At 31.2% G+C, this 17403-nt stretch overlaps 1 long non-coding RNA gene across 1 annotated transcript; it reads left to right on the top strand.

The window, feature by feature from the left end:
- The first annotated feature begins 2921 nt into the window (after positions 1 to 2921).
- On the top strand, positions 2922 to 3857 carry LOC107897275 (uncharacterized). The gene is made up of 2 exons (XR_001684096.2): positions 2922 to 3135; positions 3222 to 3857. It is a non-coding gene; the product is annotated as an uncharacterized lncRNA (long non-coding RNA).
- Positions 3858 to 17403: the final 13546 nt, after the last annotated feature.

Raw genomic sequence — 17403 nt, 5'->3', positions numbered from 1 at the left:
AATCTAAAAAAATTAAAAAAATAAGAAAAATATGGACTGATTTAAAATATGAAGTTTGGTGGTGAATGAAAATATAAAACTTAAAAAAAGTGTGCCTTTTACTTTTTTTCTTTATTTTAATAATTTCTTCCCATATAAAATAAAGAAAAAATAACCAAAATCACATTTTTTTTTAATTTTACATCCTCACTCACTGCCAATTTTCATATTTTAAAAGGCACTTGAATTAGATCAAAATGGTTGCTAAAGATTTCCTCGTCTTGAGATATCGGAGTATCACATCCCGTAAGTTAGGACACGATACCATGAACTCCCGAGCGCAAGTTCATCTTTAATTTTAATTGAAATTTCATGTGTTTTGGAACTTAAAAGGATATTTGGCCATTTAGGATCAACGAGAAAATCGAAACCCGGTTGTCGAAACCATTTTTTATTGATTTAAAAAAACGGGGATCGACTTTTTAAAACGAATTGTGGAGTCGCCACCAATCCTTTTTGTTTAGGTGAGATTGGATCACCTAATAAAATATTTTATTCCATTTAAATCAATTTTGGCCTACGTACATTTGAGAAAACAGGTTCGGGAGCCGGTTACGTATAAGGAAGGATTAGCACCCTCACTACGCCCAAAATTGGTACCAAACTGATTAAGTGATGTCCTTATGTCTAAGATTTAAAGCTATTTTTTGAAATATGATTCCTTCTAAAACATTCGAATGGCTTAAGTTGGTCAACAAAATTCTCTTGTTTCAAAGGTATACAGCATCACATCCAGCACGATAGGACACGGTCCTTTATACCCTCGAAAACACGATAAATTTTGACTTCCAGAAGTTTATATGTTGAAAATTATAAAAGGATGCCCAATTATTTAGTCCAACGAAAAATCGAAACCCAGCACGGTAGGGCACGATTCCTCGAATTTCTAAACATTGAACATTGCCTTGCTTTAGAATTTATAAAACACGAGTGAAATTCTAAAGGAATATTCAATTATTTTGAACAAACCGAAAATCAAAACCCAGCACGATAGGGCACGATTCCTCGAATTTCCAAACATTGAACATTGCCTTGTTTCAGAATTTGAAAAAAATACGAGTGAAATTCTAAAGGAACATTCGATTATTTTGAACAAACGGGAAATCGAAACCCAGCACGATAGGGCACGATTCCCCGAATTTCCAAACATTAAACATTGCCTTTTTTTTAAGGAAATTTCAGACAAATAATTGTAAAACCAGCTTACAACGCATTAATTTGACTTGAAATAAAATGGAGTACCTAGTTTTTAAAAAAAGTTGAAAATTATAATGCAACATTTGTAGACTAAAGGAAAAATGAAAACATGGGTTAATAAGCATTCATAAAATACAATGCCAATTAACAAACTAATAATTAACAAATTAACAAAACTAATAATTAAGTATAATTAATCCAAGCCAAATGTAATCGAAGTTCTAAACATGGATGGAGAACAACAATATAACAAATATAGATAAAATAATATAAAAATAATTAACCCATGAAATACCAAACAATATAAAATTAATATGATACAAAACAACTTCTAAAGAATGATGCATTGATGAGCAAACAACACATGTTAGAATTTAAGATAGTTTGTAGAAAAACTAAGAATATATATATATAATTAATTTTTTTTAAAAATAGATGTTGCAAAAAGAAGACATTTGAATCAAGTAATATGGAAAGTGTTAGAACATTTGTTTAAAAGTCAAAAATATACACAATAACTTAAAATATGAAAGAATAGTAAAAATACATAATATGATATAATTACGCATAATAGATTTACCAAACATAAATATAAATAGATTTTAGAATAATTATTTGTGAAAAGTAGCATGAAATCAATAATGCACATAAAATTAAGTTGGTCTATGAATTATATACGTACCATTATACATAAAAATATTTAAAAGAGATACTATGTAGAATACTAGGATAATATAATATAAAGAATCATTCCAAACTAATAATTTTATAAACACAAAGATGAAGTTCCTAAAATAGTTTCATATATACATAAAAACATTAGGCGAGTCATAAAGTAAGAAGTATTTTAAATAGAAAATTCTATTAAAATAATATATATATATACAAATATACATAAAAAAACATTTGAACAAAATATTATATAAATAGTAAAAATAATTTGATATAAAAATAAATTTCAAAATAATGATTTTATAAAATAAAATAAAGTTATTCAAAAGGGTTAACGCACACAAAAAAAACTAGATGAATTTTCAAAATCATGATGAATAGGAGACTCAATCAAAATAATATAGTATATAAAATGATTTGAATTAAATATTATGCAAAATTTTAAAATTATATGAAAAAAAAACTTACAAAAATGTTTTTTAAAGACAAAATAAAATTATCAAAATAGCTCAAAATATACAAATAAATGAACAGGAATTAAAAATGAACGTTAAGTGATCTTTTAAAAATAATAATGAATTATCAGATAATAAAAAATAAAAATAAAAAAACTCAATTAAAATAGAATTAAAATGAAAGGGACAAATTATAAACAAAATGAACTGTGAAAATAAAAAAAAGGACCAGCGCGCAACGTGCGCTAATGCGCAGGGACCAAATCTGGAAATATTCCGACCCTAAAACGCAGCATCGAAGTGCGGACCAAATAGAGTTCATGCGCAAATTATAGGAAAAGTTTAAAAACAAATGAAACACCAATATGAGCTGATTGAAATGCGGTGCGAAAGGGGAAGGACTTATATCACAAATATCCCTCAATGACCAAACACGCGGATCTTGACCATGTGCGGGTCGGGTCATCGGGTTGTAGCTCCTTGAACAATGACGTTTTGAGGCCATTAATATTGGCCTAAAACGGTAACGTCTAAAGGGTCCTTATAATCGCAAAACAGACCCTAAAAAAGTTTACAGCCATTTACAAATAAATGAAACCCTATGTTGCTCTCTCAAACTTTCAGCCGACCCATAGTCCCTAATCACTTGGCCTTGACTCCTTCGCAGCCAACAACAGGAATATTTGCCCCTTTGAAATGCTATACGGCCTCGAGATTCCTCTTCGCCTTCGATTCCGACGAAGCAAAGAAGAACCAATGGCCGATTCGCAAGGTATGATCCTGCTATTATCTTGTTCTTTTTATTTTTTAACAAAAACAACAACGAATAACTGAAGAAGAAAACGAAATGATTCACAGAAAGCTAAAGCGATTCGGGGAACAAAGAAATCACCTCTGCTATTTTTGATTGCTTTTTCTCTATTCTGTGTACGTAACCTTACAGATGATTCTTTTCCGGGCTTTATAGCCGAAGGAATAATAAAATGATAAAAAAATACAACATTCTTTTTTTTTTGTTTCGTTTCGCTGTGCGTTTGTCTTCTTTGGTCTGCAGGTACGAAGGTACGGGGCCAGCTGTAGGCTGGCGTACGGAGGCGTGGGCCTGGCTGTGGCGCCAGGGAGTCGTACGGTGCTGTGGGCTGGAGCTTGGCTGCGGCGCTAGGGGTAGAAACCCTAGGGTTTCTGTTTCTAAAGTATTTTGGGCCGTTTGGGCTGATATAATTTTGGGTCTAGGTTTATTTGGGCTTGTATTGGGTTTGGGCTATGGACCATTTGTAATTTAGGTTATAATTTTGGGCCCTGGACTGTTTAAAATGGACTGTAAATAATATTTGGACTTCCACTTATTTTTGTTTTTATTTTTTGTACAGGCCCGGGCCAAAATTGGGCTTTACACCCATAAGTTAAGGCACAATTCCTCGATGTTCCAAAACACGAAACATTGCCTTATTTCGAAATTTTTGTTTTTGAATAATAGCAAGTACGATATTTAAATGACTTGCATTATTTGTTTGGATTAAAATAAAATGATTTATTTGATAAATGTAACGAGGCTTGATTCATGAGGTGATGATATGAAATAAAAATATAGTGCAACATGGAACGATGATACATGAATAAAATATTACACACGCGAATGACAATAATATGAACACGTATAAGCGAATTAAAGTACATGCAATGGCAATAATTTCACAATATGCACCATTTAAATACTAATCATTAATAATCAAGGACAAATGAATTAAATAAGACAATTTAAAAACAAATAGTTGAAAGCAAACTAAAATAAAACAATTGCAAGATAGATTTTAAAATGATAGTGAATGAATTTAAAATAAATAATGTGAAAAAAAAGAAAGTCAAAATCGACAATATACAAAACGATTCGTTTTTGAAAGAAAGAATGATATATGTATGAAGGACTTTAAAATAGATAATATATATATGTATATACACACACAAAAGTATGAAATAATGTATAAAAAATTAAAGTAAATAATAATAAAACATTTGAAAATAAATAAATAGAGTTAAAAATAAGGTATGTAAAACAATTTAAAATAAGCAATATATAAAAATCAATTTTAAGAAATATAGAGGGCCGATTCGCAACAAACCGAAAACATAAAGGGGCGAAATTGCAAATGCCCCAGACCCGTCTATACGCCGCCCTTTTTTAGGGCCAAAATGAATTAAAACAAAAACTGTATGGATAAATTAAAAGAAGTGTAAAAGTAAGGAATGGACTGAATTAAAAGACGCAAAAATACGGAGGGACTCGCCGCATAAATAGCCCCAAGGCTACAAAACACGCAGATCTTCCATTCGGGTCGGGTCGCGGGTTGCGCATGGATGGCCCTATACGGTGCCTTTTTAAGGCCACTGAAACGGCCCTAAACGACGCCGTTTCGCATGTTCCATAAAAGAAAAAAAATTTTAAAAAAATCAGTCTACTGTTTCTTTTAAAAAATGATAGCTTCCAAATATCCTCTCCCCCCTTTGGCTCTCCATCGATCGGGTTCTCCACCGCCCGTCGCAACACCACCGTACTCGGTTGCGACAAAGCTCTAAGATGGGTTTTTTAGCCTTGTTTTGAGGCACACTCGAAGGCCGTGCCTTCTCAACCCCAAAGAAATTGAAAGAAAGGTCCTCCCTCCCCCTTTGGCTCGACTTCGGCAATTGGAGAAAAGATATCCGGCGATGAGTCCGTGGGAAGATCAAGGTGAGGTTACCTTTCTCTTTACCTTTTTATTTATTTTCGTATATAAAAAAAAATAAATAAAATCAAAACAAAGAACTAGATGAAAAACCCTTGTAAATAAAAAAACAACAATCACCTTCAAAGGTTCTTTTAGGTTAATAGTCTCTGCATTTTGTTTGTGGCTAAAAAAAAATACAAAGGTAAATTTCAGGTTTTTATAATCGATTTACAAGACTGTTTACTGCTATTTTTTTGTCGTTTCTGCTTGTTCCTTTGTTGTTGTGTGTAGGTTTTGTCTACAGGTGTCAGAGAGGCATCAAAGGCGTGCGACGAAGCAACGAGCGTGGTGGCTCTACTGATGAGGAGCGGCGGCTGAAAGTTGGGGCTAGGGTTAGGGTTTCCAAATGTTTAAACATTCTGGGCCACTTTGGCCTTCAAATTTTGGGTTGTTTGGTTTAATATGTAATGGGTTTTAGTTGGGAATTGGGTTTAAAGATTGGGTCACAATTGGCTATTACAGCTGCCCCTCTTTGCTCATTGTCATGTAACGAGAATGGAGCAAAGATTTTAAAAGGGCCAATTTTGCCTAGTCTCGTCGAATCTTGACTTCTTTGGTGCTTCTGTTCTTCGAGTAGCTTCATTCCATCCCATTGCATCTTTAGGGGTATAGGAATTGTTGCTTTGATCCACTCCACTGCAACTTCAGGGAGATAAGGTTTGTGGCTTTAATCTATTCTACTATAACTTCAGGGAGATAAGACTTGTATCTTCAACCTGCTCCACTGCAACTTCAGAGAGATAAGGTTAATGGCTTCCATCTGCTCCACTGCAACTTTAAGGAGATAAGATTTGCCATGATAGATTTGATCCGACCCACTGCAACTTCAGAGGTATAGGACTTGTAACTCTTAGCTTTAACCTGTCCCTTTGTAATTTCAAGGGGATAAGACTTGTAACTTTAACCTATTCCTTGCAACTTCAAGGAAATAAGATTTGCTATCTTCAGTCTGTCCCGTTGTAATTTCAGGGGATAAGACTTGTAACTTTAACCTATTCCTTGCAACTTCAGGGAGATAAAGTTAGTGGCTTCGATCTGCTCCACTGCAACTTCAAGGAGATAAGATTCGCCATGGTAGATTTGATCCGACCTACTGCAACTTTAGAGGTACGGGATTTATAGCTTTAATCCGCTCTACTGCAACTTCAGAGAGATAAGATTTGCTATCTTCAGTCTGCCCCACTACAATTTTAGGGGGATAAGACTTGTAACTTTAGCCTGCTCCAATGCAACTTCAGGGAGATAAGATTCGCCATAATTCATAGCTTCAATCGATCTTGCTACACTGTCCTTCGAGGGGCATGACTTGTAGAATCGATTTCTTGAGCCTAGGCTTATGCCAAATGATTAGGATGTCATGAATGAATCAAATGCTCCTAACTAGATGTGTATGGATAATGTTTGCATGAATGCAAAAAATGTCATTTTTAATGCTTAATTTGATATTACTCGTTGTTCATCGAGGTTTATAACTGACGTATTACTCTGTCTTTTCCTTCAGCTGGTATCCCTGACAGAAAATCTGAAGAATAATCCCAATTTGGGCTATTCTTTCCCCAACGTTTCTAACCCTTGAATTTGGGTAGTTCAAACTAATTGGTCCAATTCCTTGTATTATTTATAAGTATTTCAGAGCAACATGCAGAACTCATTTTTGAATGTCATTAGTCCATTAATCGTTATTTCAATGTAAAAATGCTTGAAAAAGATTATAAAATGAACAGACTGGAATTTATTGAGAGAAAAGCTTGAAATGAATAAATTAATCAAGATAGCAAATTTTGCTAAGATACAAAATGAATAAGATGAAAATAGGTGCCCCAGATATCGCAGCATAAGTTTCTATGCACAAAACTTCTTGATGACCCCTTTGAACTTGATATGTGTTTCGAAGATCCAGAATGCTTTGTTGATGCCCCAAGATGTAGCATCCCTCCTCATTGTTAATTTAGGCATAGTAAGACTACCGCATGCCCCACCTTCGATCAAAATTTGATTTTCCCATTCTTAGGTTTTCAACTCAAAATCCCCTTTGGTCACAAGGCGCCCTTTTACGGGTTTTTGCCTTGGCCTCTCCTTTTTCTTCTTTTTTCTTTTCTTTTTATTTTTTTAAATGAAATATTTCTTTATTTGAACTCATAGGATTAGGGAAATCCTTGTTATCCCTCCTGGTCAAAAATTGATGCTTTCCCAGATAAGGCTTCTTTACAAGGTCCTTATCATGGATTTCTCGAAGGCGAATTTTTTGGTAATCTCACGTCTTCTTTTTTCTTACTTTTTTTTGGTATATTTGATCATGACGGATGGATCTTAATCTCTTCTCTTCAATCAGATTCACTTGATCATATCGAGATCTGATCCTTTCTACTTCATCCATCTTCGGCTTAGCCAACACTCGAAGAGAAGGAATTTTGACTTCAATGGGAAAAACTGCCATAAACTAAAGAGAAATGCGTTCCCCCAGTAGAGGTTTTGATCGATGTTAGACTTCTCATGCCAATCTTTGTAAGTCTCAGTCATTTTTCCTACGATCTTCTTAATGTTCTCTTTGGCTGCTTGACTGAACCGTTCACTTTTGGGCGACACTGTAACACCCCCTAACCCCAAACCGTCGCCGAAACGTGGTTATGAGGCATTACCGGACATATCATACAACTTACGAATAATTTACAATTAATATAACTTTCATAGTATAATATAATAATTAAGTCCCTATATTGGACTCTCGAAGTTCAAACACGTATTAAAAGTAAAGCGGGACTTGTTCGTGTAACACCCCCTACCCGTATCCATTGCTGGAATAGGTACGAGGATTACCGAAGTTTATTAAACATTTTCAGATAATTCTAAGTCATTTATTATTCATATTTTGAAATTAATCATAACGTCTCTCTATTGGGCCCTTGAAGCCCCAAACATACATTAAAAACCAACCGGAATTAAATCGGGATCATAAAAAATTTCGCAAAATCTTAAATATTTTCATCTAAGTACTTATCATTTCAATGCTTCTTATAATTAAACATGTTACCATTCAATCAATAGCTTGACACTTGCTTAAGCGTCAAACAACATCATTGTTAGTATACTTGCACATATTTCATATAAATTCAACATTGATATACTTATTTTCTCGACATGTCATGCTTGAGTTTAATAATTATCTTTACTTACATAATTTCCTTGTATCAACATATCAAAAATAATCATATATGTACATGTCAAGAAACATATCATTCTCTTACCGTTTCTTCATAAGTATATATCAATCATTTCATTATATCAATATTTCATGCTCCATCATTTCCATTTATTTTATGTATATTTGTTCCGGTAAAGTTTATATCGAACTTAACATAAATTATATTCCATGTACTTATTCTTATTTCGTTTATCTATCTTCATAATTATTTCATACAACTATTTTGTACATACATTTCCATATGACCAGTTCTTGTAAACATTTCACACAACCATTTCATATAACCATTCGTCATCTGATACATATTACCTGAATATCAATTGTTCAATAGATGTCATCGCGTCTCCCATCCACGGTCTTATTTATCTTTGACATGATGCCATAGTGTCTTTCGACTATAGTCTTACTCATTTTCTGTCAGGTTGCCATGGTATCTTTCAACCACGGTCTTGTTCATTTCATGTTACATTGCCATAGTATCTTTCAACCATGGTCTTATTCATTCCCGCCATGTTGCCATGGTATCTTTCAACCATGGTCTTACACATTTTATATCCTGTTGCCATGGTATCTTTCAACCATGGTCTTACACATTTCATATCATGTTGCCATGGTATCTTTCAACCATGGTCTTACACATTTTATATCCTGTTGCCATGGTATCTTTCAACCATGGTCTTACACATTTCATATCATGTTGCCATGGTATCTTTCAACCATGGTCTTACACATTTTATATCATGTTGCCATGGTGTCTTTCAACCATGGTCTTACACATTTCATTTCAAAAAGCACACTCCCGCGAACCTCATCCTTACAGTGGGATTACCAGTCCAGGCTAAATCCCCTGTAATATAAACTCATAGAGTATTGTCGGGATTACCAGTCTAGGCTAAATCCCCTGCAACGACAATTACTCTAATGAGCTTGGATCTGAATTACCAGTCCAGGCTAAATTCAGACCCTAATTCGGATTACCCATCCGGGCTAAATCCATTTTACACGTATTCTTCGGGAGAGCTATTTCAGAATAGGATCACCCGTTCGGGCTAGATCCTTTTTATCGTCAATTCCTTTTCCAATGATCCATTGAATTTCATTCCATTCAACCGGGATTTATTTTCAATTTATATCGAATATTATCAATATTTCATCAATTATCATGAATTGAACATTCAAATCATATTTTCATCACATAACCACATATTTCAAGTATTTAAAAATACAATTCAAGTTACACAAACTTACCTCATTGCTTGTTTGTGTTTATAATTTCATTAATCCGATATCTTTTCTTTTCCACGATCAAGTCTCGTATTTGAGTCGTCCGGATCTTTATAAATAAATTTGATCATCATTTTCATTCATTTCATATTCTAATGCATTTAATTAATGCCCTAGGCAAAATTACCATTTTGCTCCTAAACTTTTAATTAATGACGATTTCATCCTTAGGGTCAGGAAAATAAAATTCTTGCAATTTAATCATTATTTCCAGCTATTATTCTCATACATATTGATAACAGTCCATGAATTCTATAAAAATATTAGAATTTTCCATAATTTCAACTCTTTTCAATTTAATCCCTAAAACATGTTTTCCCCCGATCTTGAACTAAATTAATAATTTCATTCAATTTTATAATTTAAATAATAAAATAATCCATTTCATGCAATTTGGTCATTTCTGACATTTTTATAAAATTGCCCATAAAGTTTTACTTTTATTCAATTTAGTCCCTGAGCCTAAAATATGCAAATTAGCCATGCTTGTAACAGCCAAATTTTTCAGTGGTGTCGAAAACAGTGATTCGAGATCACTAAATCCGACGAGTATGTTTAGAAATTTTAACAAATAATAATTATAGGCCAAGTGCGAACTTAAAAAAATTGTTTTTAATTAGTGAATTTTGCGATTTTAAAAGAATTAATCAGGTAAATTTGGTTGAAAACGAGGTATCGAGACCTCGGATTTATAAACCGAGCCATAAATATTTTTATAAATATTTATGGAGTGTTATTAAGTTAGTATTAAAGTTTCGTTAGAAAATTTTAACGTTTGGTTAGTCAATTAATTAAAAAGGACTAAATTGAAAATAGTGTGAAATTTATTAAATTATGATTAAATAGTTTAAGTGATTAAAAAGGAGGGATTTAAAAGGAAATTGGACCCAAATTGTATGGGCTGGACGGTTGGGCAAGAAAATCAGCAAAAAAGACAAGGAGAAATAAGGGCAAAATGGGAAATTTTGCAAATTAAACATATAAAACAAGACAAATTTGAAAAATCTAGAGATATCATCATTTTTTCTTCAGAAAAAACGCCATGGGAGGTCTGAAAGCTGCTGGTTTTTCATACTTTGACATATGTGAGTTCAATTCTTACCCTTTTCTTTGAGATTTTTATGTTTTTGAGACTTTTACAATTAGGTCCAAGTGTTTAATTCATTAGTTTTTGATTTTATGAACAAAATTAAAAGCTATCATTGATAAGTGTTAGCTGTTTATGATGAAATAAAATGAATTTGAAGCTTTGATTTTGTTGTTTGATGATTTTATCAAGTAATTTCAATAGAAATTGATTTTAGGACCTAATTGTGAAAAAGTTGTGAATTAAGGTTTAGTGTTAAAATTATGATTTTTAAAGATTGTGTAATAGTTTAGAATGATGAAATAAAATGTTAATTGAGAAAAATTAGCTTAATAGATGGGCTAATTGAGCAAGGACTGAATTGTATGACCTTTGAAATTTAGAGGAAAAATGGTAATAAACATCTTGAACTAAAACAATATTGGACAGCAGAAGTAGATTAACATTTAAAAATCACCATAAATTGTATAAATCGAATTAGAAGATGAATAAAATATGAAATTAAAGCTTATTGAGTCTAGTTTTTCATAGAAGAAAGAGTGTAAGCAATGGATTTGAAAATTATGAGATATAATGAATTTTGTGAGACAATATTAGAATGAATTCGGGTTCCCTGTTTTGACTTTGGAAAATCACCAAATATTGGAGAAAATTAATTAGAGTCTCAAATTTATATTCTTATAATCCTTAATGAGTCTAATTTCAATAGAAATCAATGGGAACATTATCCGAGTTTTGTACTGTGATATAATTAATTTTTAGTGAAGAGAGGTCAGAACTGTTGGATAGTGAAACAGGGGAAACTTAAATGAATAAAATGTACTAATTGGCTAAATAAAAAATTCTTAAAATTTTAAGGTGGAATGATATGTGAGTTTAGTTTTAGGGAAAATTTACGGATCTTAATTTTGAGCTCTGTAGCTCAAATTATAAATAATTGAGTGACTATGACTCGTGTGAACAGATTGATGTGAGCATTAATAAGTAAATTGTGAAATCGTACTTACAAGAATGTTATATACATTAAGGATGTGGAATGGAGAGGAGGAGGAGGAAAAAATATATATGAATATTCAGTTAGCATGGCTAATTTGCATGTTTTAAGCTCATTGACTAAATTGAATAAAAGTAAAACTTTAGGGGGCAATTTTGTAAAAATGTCAAAAATGACTAAATTGAAGGGAATAAATTGTTTTATTATCTAAATTAATAAATTAAATGAAATTATCAATTTAAGATTGGGTGAAATTTGAAAAAAATAGTAAATTACCAATATGCCCCTAAATCTTGGTATTTCTGCAATTTAGTCAGGTAGGTTCGGATACCCTGAATGAGCAAGTAAATATGACAATTTAAGTATTGTATCGTATTTTATATGATATTTTGAATTGAATATATGAAAAGGATGTTACATGAAACATGAAATGAATACTAAATAATATAAATTAATTGAGATTATTCTGAAAATTTCGGTAATGCCTCGTATCCTATCCCGGTCTCAGGTACGGGTATGGGGTATTACAATGCTAGATGAATATTCATACATATTTTTCCTCCTCCTCTCCATTCCACATCCTTAATGTATATACACACTTGTAAGTAACATTATCTATAATTTTTATTATTTACTTTTATGAATATTCAAGTTGTCTATCTACGTCATAATCACTAAATTATTTATATCTAGAGATATAGAACTTCAAATTAAGATCTGATAATTTTCCCTAAAACTAGACTCATATATCTTCTTTCCATAAAATTTTTAGAATTTTTGGTTTAGCCAATAAGTACAGTATATTCTTTAAAGTCACCCTTATTCTGCTGTCTGACAGTTGTGACACTTCTTCACTAAAAATTAATTATCTCCTCATACAGAATTCGAATGATGTTCCCATTTGTTTCTATTGAAAATAGACTCATTCAGGATTATAAATATACAAATTTAAGTCCATAATTATTTTTATCCAATTTTTTATGATTTTACAAAGTCAGAACAGGGGAACCCGAAATCATTCTGACCTTGTCTCACAAAATTCATCATATCTCATGATTTACAATTCCATTACTTATAGCATTTCTTCTATAAGAAACTATACTTAATAATATTTAATTTCATATTTTATTCATCCTATAATTAGATTTATACAATTTTTTTATGATTTTTCAAAGTTAGACTACTGCTGCTGTCTAAAACTATTTTAGTTCAAGATATTAATTACCATGTTATAACACCCTTATCTTATTTTTCTACACCATTTCTCATCACTTTCTCTTATTTTCTCTTCACTAACATATCAAGAATATAGGACCTTATGTAAGAAAACTCTACTATTACATTATTTCCATACTTTGTCAATAATAACAAACTTAAAAACATATTGAAATCTTGATGTACTTACCTTGTTCTATTGATACTAATCTTTAACTTGATTTTCTCTCTCCTCCAGCTTCTATTTCTTGAATCCAACTTGATATTCTAACTCCTCATGGTCTCCTTAACATTTTTCTCTCTTAGTAGCTATTGAAATTCTTTTGATTTCTAGGTGAAAATGGTAAATTTTTGGTGGAAGGACCAAATTGTAAAAAAAACTTTTTTTTTCTTCCTCTCTCTCACGTTGGTTTGCATGGGAAAGAAAAGATGATGATTCTTCATCTTTCTTTCCTTATATATACTAAATAAAATAATAATAAAATAATAAAATATCATTTAAAAATTAATTTAAAGTATTAATAAACTAATATTTATTTATTTAATTTATCTAAAATATCTCCAACATCATCATTGTCTCTAGATTTCTCTCTCTTCCAATTGACCATTTTGCCCTTAGTGATCTTTTAAAATTCCATTCTTTAGTCATCACTTAATTTGGTAAAATTACAATTTAGTCCCTCATAATTCTTCACCTATTCAATTTGGTCCTAATTCATCAATTTTCCTTGGTTTCTAGATCATTCCACCCTTAAATATTTGCACTATTAGTCCTTTAAATTTTCATATTTACATTTTAATCCCTCAAATTTTGAGTATTTACTTTTGGGCCACAAAACTTTTCTCACTTTTACAATTTAGTCCTTTCTTAAATCAGTATATCATAATATACTTCCAGTGACATAACTCAATTTTTCCTCTTCTTGTCACTTTATTTCCTTATTTTACTATATTAAGGATAATATCTTACTGTAGAAATTTTCAGGGTGTTACAGTTCGAGTGTTCCGAATTTTTTTTTATAAAAATTTCGGCAACATTTCTACTTATTTTTACCCAAAACCCCCTACAAATCCAAACCAAAATAACCAACAGCAATGTTTCACATTCATATAACTAATATTTATATCATTAACATAATTTTTTAACTTAATGTATACATATAACCTAGTACATGCCACTTAACCAAAGGAAGAAATACATCACCAAAATCTTTTTGTTGGAGTCGGGTTTGTTTTGGATGCTAGACCGGATCCGAAACTCTAATAACCTGCGCACGGAAACAACCGTACGCTGAGTATTTCATACTCAATTGTATTACTATAAATCAAGACTATTTAACATTAATAAATTACAAACATCAACCATAAAATTTTATAATTATTTAAACTAATTTATATATAATATTTTACTTCATAAATCTTAAATTCATAATTCATTTTTCTCATACCAACTCAATTCATATTTTAGTTCATACATTCTTTCTCATACTTTTCAATAGTGCCAAAACAAATAATCTTATTTTCAAAATTTCATTTCAATTATTTACCCTATTAACAAGGCTCGGACTCTGACAGATACGCGGATTCCACCCAAACACACCAGACTGTCCAACCCAAACACACCCAGAATATTATAAATCCTCCATAACACACCAGTAAGGCATTAAGTGCCTCTTCGGATAAACTGAAGTATATAATAACAGAAACATCTTCTCGGTCGAACTACAATCTCCTCATCACATCACAAATCCAATGGCATGCCATTTGTATCAAATCTAGTCCGACAAGTTAATAGGGTATTATTTTACTTTTTCTAATTTCAATTTCATTTACACAAAAATTTTCAATACTCAATCAATTCAAATATCTATTATCTTAATTCATATACAAATTAATTTTCACACATACTTATATTTAAATTTAAATATAATACTTACTTTATCTTAATTATTCCATAACTATAAATTCAATATACATTTAATAAATAGTTTGAGTTATAGTAATACAAACCCGAAACACGAGTTTACTCCTCAACGATCTTTTCTTTTCCTTTGGATGCCGATGCCTCGTTTTCCTTGTTAGCTACGAAAAAATAATAATAACAATTTACATTATTAATTACAGCATTAATTTAATAATTAATTAAATTTTTATTCAATTTATTCCCTAATTCTCATTTAATCCTAATTAACTCTTTATCTGTTTAACTTAATTTATACTTCATTTCTACTCAATTTCCTTCCATGTTCACCCTAACAATCTAATGTTCATTATAAAACCCCAATTTAAATTTTATTTCAATTTAATTTCCTAAAACACAAAACTTATAGCTTCTTTTACAATTTAATCCCTTTTTCAATTTCTAACTTAAAATTCATTCAATTAAATCCCTAATTCTTCTTTTTCTTCAACATGAACTTTGTTTAAAAGCTTTTAAACTTTCAAACTATCAAATTAATTTCATCAAAACCTTGTTTTAAGACTTCTAAAACATCAAATTTAAGAGAAAAGGACTAAATTTAGCTTACCAAACAAGTTTGAAGCTTCAAAATTCAATTTTCCCCTTTTCTTTTCTTTCCCTTTTCTTCCCCTGTTTTTCGAATGCTTTCTGTTTCTTATTCTTTTTGTTTCTTTTTATTTCATTCTTTCATTCTTTCATTTACTTTATTTTTTTAATTAACATATATTATAATATATTTATTTTAAATATCTATTACGCATTTAATTATATACACAAGTGTACACCATCAATACCATACATTTGTCACCATTTATTTTTTTAATATTTTTTTTCACACAATTATTTAATAATTTAATTATTTAATTAACAAATATCTTTTACTTAAATTATAAGTAATTTAGTATTTAAATTACAAATGTACCAATATAATTTTTGCACATGTATATTTTATTACCACATATTTATCAACTATTTAATTTATTTAAAATATAATATTCATTAAATAACCATAATAATTATAAAACCATAATAATAATTTTAATATATATAATACATACATTCAAGAAAAATCTTGATTTTTCTTCCATTTGCCGCCTCAATTTATGTAAATGGCTTAATTGTCATTTTGATCCTTTTTATTTTCTATTACTTTAGAATTAAACTTTTACCCCTTTTTCAATTTAGTTCTTTATGCTAATTAATCTAAATTAAGATAATTTCACCTAATTAAATCCTAATTAGACACACCACTAGGCTCATAAATATTTTTAATAATTATTTTCGAACTTATTTCACTAAGACGGAGGCCCTATAACTCACTTTTCCGATGCCCGTGAATTTTGGGTCATTACATTTCTCCCCCCTTAATAAATTTCGTCCTCGAAATTTACCTGAGAAGAGATGAAGATGTTGTACTCTCATAGTTTCCTCTGGTTCCCAAGTCGCTTCTTCAACATTATGATTTCTCCATAGGACTTTCACTAAAGGAACCTTTTTATTTCTTAATTCTTTCACTTCCCGTGTTAAAATTTGAACCGGCTCTTCTTCATAAGTCAAATCAGACCGAATTTCAATATTTTCAGTAGGAATAACATGGAAAGGATCTGATCTATATCTCCGAAGCATCGAAACATGAAAAACATCATGAATTTTCTATAATTCTGGAGGTAAAGCTAGTCGGTAGGCAACAGGCCCAATTCTTTTCACAATCTCATACGACCCAATAAAACGTGGACTTAATTTACCTTTCCGACCAAATTTCAATACTTTTTTCCATGGGGAAACTTTAAGAAATACCTTGTCTCTGACTGAATATTCAATGTCTCGACGTTTCAAATCGGCGTAAGACTTTTGTCTGTCGAAAGCCGCCTTTAATCTGTCTTTGATCTTTTTAATTGTTTCCTCTGTTTCTTGAATCAATTCCGGCCCAATCACTTTTCTTTCATTCAATTCTATCCAACATATAGGTGATCTACACCTTCGACCATACAGTGCTTCATACGGGGCCATTTGTATACTAGATTGAAAATATTATTGTAGACAAATTCAGCTAATGGCAAATAACGTTCCCAACCTAATTCAAAATCAATAATACAAGCCCGAAGTATCTTCTAATATCTGAATTACCCGTTCAGACTGTCCGTCGGTTTGCGGATGAAAGGCTGTACTGAAACTAAGTCTAGTACCCAACGACTCATGTAACTGTCTCCAAAATCTCGATGTGAACCGAGGATCTCGATCTGAAATTATTGATATCGGAATGCCATGTAATCTAACAATTTCTCAAATATACACGTCTGCAAGCTTCTGCAACGACCAATCAGTCCTGACTGCTATAAAATGTACTAACTTGGTAAGTATATCAACTATCACCCAAATAGCATTCTTTTTGCTTGCTGACAACGGTAATCCCGTAATAAAATCCATCGTGATGCAATCCCATTTCCATTCAGGAATATTAATAGGCTGAAGCAATCCAGTAGGAACCTGATGTTCTGCCTTTACCCGCTGACAAGTCAAACATTTACTTACAAAT

The sequence above is a fragment of the Gossypium hirsutum genome, chromosome A10 (genome assembly GCF_007990345.1).
Source record: "Gossypium hirsutum isolate 1008001.06 chromosome A10, Gossypium_hirsutum_v2.1, whole genome shotgun sequence".
Taxonomy (NCBI): domain Eukaryota; kingdom Viridiplantae; phylum Streptophyta; class Magnoliopsida; order Malvales; family Malvaceae; genus Gossypium; species Gossypium hirsutum.
This window is presented reverse-complemented; position numbering and strand designations above follow the sequence as displayed.